We start from the raw sequence: 10,040 nt of genomic DNA on the forward strand, positions 1-10,040 counted from the left end.
CTCATCCAATATTTCGCCTTGGGCCCCAAAATTCCTAGGTACGGCCCTGCCCGTGCGGTGTGTTTGACAAATTTATGAAAAATCGAAAGATACACATGACTGATTTTATTTACTTTGATGCTTACTAGGGTGTGTTGTATTGTAGGCTTTCATGTGCCTTTTATAATTGAATAACTTGAGGTTAAAATATTATCTTAAGATATTAGCAGCTTGTTGATCATATCTCGGATATCAATACCGTGGTGCTTCATCATTTTTGGTCTGATGAGAATACACTTGGCAAAACTAGTGTGAGATGTGGAGCAATATGGCCATTTATCCCATAAATGTAGTTTTAGCTCTGGTCTTATTTCCTCAAGCAATGTGTGGTGAATAATAAAGGATACTGAATTTTTGTTGTCACTGATTGGTAAGTCAAGGAATGCTTACGGATTGGAGTTAAAGAAGCTTTTGTGATTTTTTTTTTTAAATTTTCATCATTTCGTAATACTATTTTTTCACTCATGGTAAGTGCAGACTAGAGCCAGTTTCTCATCATTCTATCACTTTTTCTGCGTTGTACTGAAATGAATTGATAAAGTTCATGCATCGTTGCTAAGTGATCAGGTATTGAGTGTAAACCCTCTATTTTTAGTGTGTTTTTCTTCTCTTTAAAAATTCTTTGGTTTCTTAATTTAATGACTATGAAGTTATGATTTTGGCCATATGCCATTTTCCCTTTTTTTAAGGCCTAATGTGTCAGCTTACTTATTGTCGTGGAAACTATACATTTCAAGTTATGTGTTTATATCTTTTAAATCAGAAAAAAGGTCTTGACTAAAGAACACAGTTATAATGTAGATTGTTTGGATTTAAGCAATTAGGGGGAACCATTAATCTTCATATCAGAAGGGAACTCTGTTAGACGCATACATACATATATCCAAAGTCATTTATGCCTTTACCTTACTCGTATCAAAAGTCCTGACGACCCATGAGCCAGAATTATAAACAGGTATGAATCTTCATCCATCACAGCAACAAAAGAGGGAAGCTCTATCAAATTAAGCATCGATTGAACAATACATCAAGTACCCATTGATCAATTAGCTCCTCAACAAAACACCAAAGAAACATCAAAATCGGAACTTGACAATAAAATCAAGAGACACAACTTTCTTTTACTTTCCCCCATAATCGGGCTCAAAAGAGGGGGAAATTTTCGGGAGAAAAATCACCGATCGAACTTTCCTTCACTTTCCTTTTTATTTTTTGCCAACTAAACATATGATTGTGAAAGAAAATGTAAAATTTTCTTGTGTTAGTTTTCTTTGGGGGGCTTTTTCTGCAATTTTTTTGCGAAACAAACAGCCCCTTAAAGGATTATATTGGGAACTGTGACTATTAATAGTGTAAGTCATTCCACTCCTGCGACGGTGGTTCTGATGGAATCCCTTTTGAAATTTTAAGGGCTAATTTGTAAATTTTAAAAAACAGGTGCTAATATCAAAATTATTCCGGGGTCGGTTACCCGAACTATTTCCTCTTCGTTGTCCGCGACCCATTCGTTCAGCGTTCACTGATGAGCTCTAGCATCACCTCCGACATCAAAACTCAAAAGGTAATCTAAATTTCTTTCCCCCACTTCTCTTGAATTTTAATTTAGTTTTCATGAAATGAGGTTAGCACTAGAAAAAAGGGGGCCAATTGTTCTAGGGTTCTGAAAACCCAAAATTTGATAGGCTTTATCTATTTGTTTTCGTGGGTGACTTATTAATTGTGCGATAGATTCATGAAAATTTTGTAATTTGTATATTATTAGGAGTACCATTGAAATCTGTATGTTATGGGTTTTGTGTTTACTCAGTCATTTTATCGAGCATCTTTAGGTCATCAATACAACGTGGGCTTTTTTTTCCCCTTCCTGATCGAGTTTTGTTATATAGCTATGTGTTTTCTGTTAACAAATGCCATGGTATATAATTGTGAAAGATATAATTCTAAGTAAAAGACCCGTGCGCAGGGCCGGCCCTAGCATAAGGCAACTAAGGCCTTTGCCTTGGGCCCCAAGTTGGATAAGGCCCACCCACCCATATATATAATATATGTAACTTAGTTACTTAAGCATAAAGCTAACCCTATTTAAAAAGTGAAGATCCAAAGATAAAAAGTGAAGCTAATAGCTTAGCAACTTATGAGATTGAAAATTTTGAATTCTTAATAGCTATGAATATTTGGTATGACATATTGTTTGCTGTTAATTCAGTTAGTAAAATCTTACAATCTAAATATATGCATATTGATATTGTCATAGATCAATTAAAGGGTCTTATTGTATATTTAGAAAATTATAGACAAAATGCTTTTATATCTGCTTTGAATTCAACTAAAGAACTTGCTAATTAAATGACGTACAACCTATATTTTGTGAAAAACGTAAAATTCATAGAAAAAAACAATTTGATGAAATATTGGTAATGAAACAACATTTAACGCTGAAGAATCTTTTCGTATTGAATATTTCTATACATAGTTGATAAATCGCTTGGCTCAATTGAAAGTAGGTTTGAACAATTTAAAACGTATGAAAAAAAATTTGGTTTTTTGTTTGATTTGAAAAAATTAAAAGCTTTAGATGATATTGAATTGAAAGCATATTGTCTTAATCTCGAAAATGCACTAAAACATGATGAACATTTAGATATTAATGGACTTGATTTGTTTTCAGAATTGAGAGTGCTTAGGGAAATTTTAAAATAGAGATTAATAGTCCAATTGAAGTGTTGAACTATATAAAGTGGTTAGATTATTTTCTAAATACTTGTATTGCTTATCGTGTACTATTGACTATACTCGTAACAGTTGCTTCCGCTGAAAGAAGTTTTTCAAAATTAAAATTACTAAAATCTTATTTAAGATCGACCATGTTACAAGATATTGAAAATAATATGTAATTTTGCCGCTCAAAAGGTAAGAAGAATGAGATAAAATGTATTATGAGTTGTATCACTTAGGCCTCATCCAATATTTCGCCTTGGGCCCCAAAATTCCTAGGTACGGCCCTGCCCGTGCGGTGTGTTTGACAAATTTATGAAAAATCGAAAGATACACATGACTGATTTTATTTACTTTGATGCTTACTAGGGTGTGTTGTATTGTAGGCTTTCATGTGCCTTTTATAATTGAATAACTTGAGGTTAAAATATTATCTTAAGATATTAGCAGCTTGTTGATCATATCTCGGATATCAATACCGTGGTGCTTCATCATTTTTGGTCTGATGAGAATACACTTGGCAAAACTAGTGTGAGATGTGGAGCAATATGGCCATTTATCCCATAAATGTAGTTTTAGCTCTGGTCTTATTTCCTCAAGCAATGTGTGGTGAATAATAAAGGATACTGAATTTTTGTTGTCACTGATTGGTAAGTCAAGGAATGCTTACGGATTGGAGTTAAAGAAGCTTTTGTGATTTTTTTTTTTAAATTTTCATCATTTCGTAATACTATTTTTTCACTCATGGTAAGTGCAGACTAGAGCCAGTTTCTCATCATTCTATCACTTTTTCTGCGTTGTACTGAAATGAATTGATAAAGTTCATGCATCGTTGCTAAGTGATCAGGTATTGAGTGTAAACCCTCTATTTTTAGTGTGTTTTTCTTCTCTTTAAAAATTCTTTGGTTTCTTAATTTAATGACTATGAAGTTATGATTTTGGCCATATGCCATTTTCCCTTTTTTTAAGGCCTAATGTGTCAGCTTACTTATTGTCGTGGAAACTATACATTTCAAGTTATGTGTTTATATCTTTTAAATCAGAAAAAAGGTCTTGACTAAAGAACACAGTTATAATGTAGATTGTTTGGATTTAAGCAATTAGGGGGAACCATTAATCTTCATATCAGAAGGGAACTCTGTTAGACGCATACATACATATATCCAAAGTCATTTATGCCTTTACCTTACTCGTATCAAAAGTCCTGACGACCCATGAGCCAGAATTATAAACAGGTATGAATCTTCATCCATCACAGCAACAAAAGAGGGAAGCTCTATCAAATTAAGCATCGATTGAACAATACATCAAGTACCCATTGATCAATTAGCTCCTCAACAAAACACCAAAGAAACATCAAAATCGGAACTTGACAATAAAATCAAGAGACACAACTTTCTTTTACTTTCCCCCATAATCGGGCTCAAAAGAGGGGGAAATTTTCGGGAGAAAAATCACCGATCGAACTTTCCTTCACTTTCCTTTTTATTTTTTGCCAACTAAACATATGATTGTGAAAGAAAATGTAAAATTTTCTTGTGTTAGTTTTCTTTGGGGGGCTTTTTCTGCAATTTTTTTGCGAAACAAACAGCCCCTTAAAGGATTATATTGGGAACTGTGACTATTAATAGTGTAAGTCATTCCACTCCTGCGACGGTGGTTCTGATGGAATCCCTTTTGAAATTTTAAGGGCTAATTTGTAAATTTTAAAAAACAGGTGCTAATATCAAAATTATTCCGGGGTCGGTTACCCGAACTATTTCCTCTTCGTTGTCCGCGACCCATTCGTTCAGCGTTCACTGATGAGCTCTAGCATCACCTCCGACATCAAAACTCAAAAGGTAATCTAAATTTCTTTCCCCCACTTCTCTTGAATTTTAATTTAGTTTTCATGAAATGAGGTTAGCACTAGAAAAAAGGGGGCCAATTGTTCTAGGGTTCTGAAAACCCAAAATTTGATAGGCTTTATCTATTTGTTTTCGTGGGTGACTTATTAATTGTGCGATAGATTCATGAAAATTTTGTAATTTGTATATTATTAGGAGTACCATTGAAATCTGTATGTTATGGGTTTTGTGTTTACTCAGTCATTTTATCGAGCATCTTTAGGTCATCAATACAACGTGGGCTTTTTTTTCCCCTTCCTGATCGAGTTTTGTTATATAGCTATGTGTTTTCTGTTAACAAATGCCATGGTATATAATTGTGAAAGATATAATTCTAAGTAAAAGACCCGTGCGCAGGGCCGGCCCTAGCATAAGGCAACTAAGGCCTTTGCCTTGGGCCCCAAGTTGGATAAGGCCCACCCACCCATATATATAATATATGTAACTTAGTTACTTAAGCATAAAGCTAACCCTATTTAAAAAGTGAAGATCCAAAGATAAAAAGTGAAGCTAATAGCTTAGCAACTTATGAGATTGAAAATTTTGAATTCTTAATAGCTATGAATATTTGGTATGACATATTGTTTGCTGTTAATTCAGTTAGTAAAATCTTACAATCTAAATATATGCATATTGATATTGTCATAGATCAATTAAAGGGTCTTATTGTATATTTAGAAAATTATAGACAAAATGCTTTTATATCTGCTTTGAATTCAACTAAAGAACTTGCTAATTAAATGACGTACAACCTATATTTTGTGAAAAACGTAAAATTCATAGAAAAAAACAATTTGATGAAATATTGGTAATGAAACAACATTTAACGCTGAAGAATCTTTTCGTATTGAATATTTCTATACATAGTTGATAAATCGCTTGGCTCAATTGAAAGTAGGTTTGAACAATTTAAAACGTATGAAAAAAAATTTGGTTTTTTGTTTGATTTGAAAAAATTAAAAGCTTTAGATGATATTGAATTGAAAGCATATTGTCTTAATCTCGAAAATGCACTAAAACATGATGAACATTTAGATATTAATGGACTTGATTTGTTTTCAGAATTGAGAGTGCTTAGGGAAATTTTAAAATAGAGATTAATAGTCCAATTGAAGTGTTGAACTATATAAAGTGGTTAGATTATTTTCTAAATACTTGTATTGCTTATCGTGTACTATTGACTATACTCGTAACAGTTGCTTCCGCTGAAAGAAGTTTTTCAAAATTAAAATTACTAAAATCTTATTTAAGATCGACCATGTTACAAGATATTGAAAATAATATGTAATTTTGCCGCTCAAAAGGTAAGAAGAATGAGATAAAATGTATTATGAGTTGTATCACTTAGGCCTCATCCAATATTTCGCCTTGGGCCCCAAAATTCCTAGGTACGGCCCTGCCCGTGCGGTGTGTTTGACAAATTTATGAAAAATCGAAAGATACACATGACTGATTTTATTTACTTTGATGCTTACTAGGGTGTGTTGTATTGTAGGCTTTCATGTGCCTTTTATAATTGAATAACTTGAGGTTAAAATATTATCTTAAGATATTAGCAGCTTGTTGATCATATCTCGGATATCAATACCGTGGTGCTTCATCATTTTTGGTCTGATGAGAATACACTTGGCAAAACTAGTGTGAGATGTGGAGCAATATGGCCATTTATCCCATAAATGTAGTTTTAGCTCTGGTCTTATTTCCTCAAGCAATGTGTGGTGAATAATAAAGGATACTGAATTTTTGTTGTCACTGATTGGTAAGTCAAGGAATGCTTACGGATTGGAGTTAAAGAAGCTTTTGTGATTTTTTTTTTTAAATTTTCATCATTTCGTAATACTATTTTTTCACTCATGGTAAGTGCAGACTAGAGCCAGTTTCTCATCATTCTATCACTTTTTCTGCGTTGTACTGAAATGAATTGATAAAGTTCATGCATCGTTGCTAAGTGATCAGGTATTGAGTGTAAACCCTCTATTTTTAGTGTGTTTTTCTTCTCTTTAAAAATTCTTTGGTTTCTTAATTTAATGACTATGAAGTTATGATTTTGGCCATATGCCATTTTCCCTTTTTTTAAGGCCTAATGTGTCAGCTTACTTATTGTCGTGGAAACTATACATTTCAAGTTATGTGTTTATATCTTTTAAATCAGAAAAAAGGTCTTGACTAAAGAACACAGTTATAATGTAGATTGTTTGGATTTAAGCAATTAGGGGGAACCATTAATCTTCATATCAGAAGGGAACTCTGTTAGACGCATACATACATATATCCAAAGTCATTTATGCCTTTACCTTACTCGTATCAAAAGTCCTGACGACCCATGAGCCAGAATTATAAACAGGTATGAATCTTCATCCATCACAGCAACAAAAGAGGGAAGCTCTATCAAATTAAGCATCGATTGAACAATACATCAAGTACCCATTGATCAATTAGCTCCTCAACAAAACACCAAAGAAACATCAAAATCGGAACTTGACAATAAAATCAAGAGACACAACTTTCTTTTACTTTCCCCCATAATCGGGCTCAAAAGAGGGGGAAATTTTCGGGAGAAAAATCACCGATCGAACTTTCCTTCACTTTCCTTTTTATTTTTTGCCAACTAAACATATGATTGTGAAAGAAAATGTAAAATTTTCTTGTGTTAGTTTTCTTTGGGGGGCTTTTTCTGCAATTTTTTTGCGAAACAAACAGCCCCTTAAAGGATTATATTGGGAACTGTGACTATTAATAGTGTAAGTCATTCCACTCCTGCGACGGTGGTTCTGATGGAATCCCTTTTGAAATTTTAAGGGCTAATTTGTAAATTTTAAAAAACAGGTGCTAATATCAAAATTATTCCGGGGTCGGTTACCCGAACTATTTCCTCTTCGTTGTCCGCGACCCATTCGTTCAGCGTTCACTGATGAGCTCTAGCATCACCTCCGACATCAAAACTCAAAAGGTAATCTAAATTTCTTTCCCCCACTTCTCTTGAATTTTAATTTAGTTTTCATGAAATGAGGTTAGCACTAGAAAAAAGGGGGCCAATTGTTCTAGGGTTCTGAAAACCCAAAATTTGATAGGCTTTATCTATTTGTTTTCGTGGGTGACTTATTAATTGTGCGATAGATTCATGAAAATTTTGTAATTTGTATATTATTAGGAGTACCATTGAAATCTGTATGTTATGGGTTTTGTGTTTACTCAGTCATTTTATCGAGCATCTTTAGGTCATCAATACAACGTGGGCTTTTTTTTCCCCTTCCTGATCGAGTTTTGTTATATAGCTATGTGTTTTCTGTTAACAAATGCCATGGTATATAATTGTGAAAGATATAATTCTAAGTAAAAGACCCGTGCGCAGGGCCGGCCCTAGCATAAGGCAACTAAGGCCTTTGCCTTGGGCCCCAAGTTGGATAAGGCCCACCCACCCATATATATAATATATGTAACTTAGTTACTTAAGCATAAAGCTAACCCTATTTAAAAAGTGAAGATCCAAAGATAAAAAGTGAAGCTAATAGCTTAGCAACTTATGAGATTGAAAATTTTGAATTCTTAATAGCTATGAATATTTGGTATGACATATTGTTTGCTGTTAATTCAGTTAGTAAAATCTTACAATCTAAATATATGCATATTGATATTGTCATAGATCAATTAAAGGGTCTTATTGTATATTTAGAAAATTATAGACAAAATGCTTTTATATCTGCTTTGAATTCAACTAAAGAACTTGCTAATTAAATGACGTACAACCTATATTTTGTGAAAAACGTAAAATTCATAGAAAAAAACAATTTGATGAAATATTGGTAATGAAACAACATTTAACGCTGAAGAATCTTTTCGTATTGAATATTTCTATACATAGTTGATAAATCGCTTGGCTCAATTGAAAGTAGGTTTGAACAATTTAAAACGTATGAAAAAAAATTTGGTTTTTTGTTTGATTTGAAAAAATTAAAAGCTTTAGATGATATTGAATTGAAAGCATATTGTCTTAATCTCGAAAATGCACTAAAACATGATGAACATTTAGATATTAATGGACTTGATTTGTTTTCAGAATTGAGAGTGCTTAGGGAAATTTTAAAATAGAGATTAATAGTCCAATTGAAGTGTTGAACTATATAAAGTGGTTAGATTATTTTCTAAATACTTGTATTGCTTATCGTGTACTATTGACTATACTCGTAACAGTTGCTTCCGCTGAAAGAAGTTTTTCAAAATTAAAATTACTAAAATCTTATTTAAGATCGACCATGTTACAAGATATTGAAAATAATATGTAATTTTGCCGCTCAAAAGGTAAGAAGAATGAGATAAAATGTATTATGAGTTGTATCACTTAGGCCTCATCCAATATTTCGCCTTGGGCCCCAAAATTCCTAGGTACGGCCCTGCCCGTGCGGTGTGTTTGACAAATTTATGAAAAATCGAAAGATACACATGACTGATTTTATTTACTTTGATGCTTACTAGGGTGTGTTGTATTGTAGGCTTTCATGTGCCTTTTATAATTGAATAACTTGAGGTTAAAATATTATCTTAAGATATTAGCAGCTTGTTGATCATATCTCGGATATCAATACCGTGGTGCTTCATCATTTTTGGTCTGATGAGAATACACTTGGCAAAACTAGTGTGAGATGTGGAGCAATATGGCCATTTATCCCATAAATGTAGTTTTAGCTCTGGTCTTATTTCCTGGTGGCTCGGCCAAGGCCGAGCCACCCCTGGGTGGCTCGGCTATGGCCGAGCCACCTAGGGGTGGCTAGGCTCAGAACTGTGCAAACGCACAGTTCTGAGAGCCTATAAATAGGCCTGGTACTCGTTCATTTGGAGGACTTCTTCTGAAACTTTGGAGAGAGCCGAAACTCTGCCGGATTGTCACCTCAACTCGGAGATCTGAAGGCTTGAAGACTTGGAGACCCGGATTTGATTCTTAGCGAGCACCAGCACCGAAAAAGGCAGGAGTTCGAGAGAGTTTAATCCTCAGATCTACGTCGTTACACTCCGGATCTAAGCTTGGCTCTTAGATCCCGAGATTTGAGCGGTCGTTTCCTTGGTGAAACGATCCCTCCCGGCTATTATCTCCTTGGTGGGATAATACCCGTAATACGTCGTAGATCTGCTTGGATCCAGATCACGCGGTGGTCCACGGTAAGCAACCCCGGCGCAGGCAAACAACCCACAGAAGCAAGAGACCGGATAACAGGATCTTGTGATTTGTTCGGTAAAAGAGAGAAGTTGTAATTTTGATTTCTTTGTTTTATTTTGATTTTCATTGTAAGCCGGATCTTATAAAAAGACCGGATCTCTTTGTAACGCATAAAGTTGTTAACTGAGTGCAATGGAATCGATAATGAAGAAAACACCAACTTTCCCCGCGAACAATTACAAAGTGTA

General features: G+C 34.1%; 1 long non-coding RNA gene across 3 annotated transcripts; it reads left to right on the forward strand.

Annotated features, from left to right (window-relative positions):
* Positions 1-520: 520 nt before the first annotated feature.
* Positions 521-8,724, forward strand: LOC109827294. 3 transcript variants are annotated; one of them, XR_002243394.1, is made up of 5 exons: positions 521-606; positions 1,477-1,600; positions 3,512-3,601; positions 4,472-4,595; positions 7,467-8,724. It is a non-coding gene; the product is annotated as an uncharacterized LOC109827294 (long non-coding RNA). The 3 variants fall into 3 exon arrangements; XR_002243395.1 differs by lacking the exon at positions 3,512-3,601 and adding an exon at positions 6,507-6,596; XR_002243393.1 differs by lacking the exon at positions 3,512-3,601.
* Positions 8,725-10,040: the final 1,316 nt, after the last annotated feature.

Source organism: Asparagus officinalis, unplaced genomic scaffold (genome assembly GCF_001876935.1).
Source record: "Asparagus officinalis unplaced genomic scaffold, Aspof.V1 AsparagusV1_Un111, whole genome shotgun sequence".
Lineage (NCBI taxonomy): Eukaryota > Viridiplantae > Streptophyta > Magnoliopsida > Asparagales > Asparagaceae > Asparagus > Asparagus officinalis.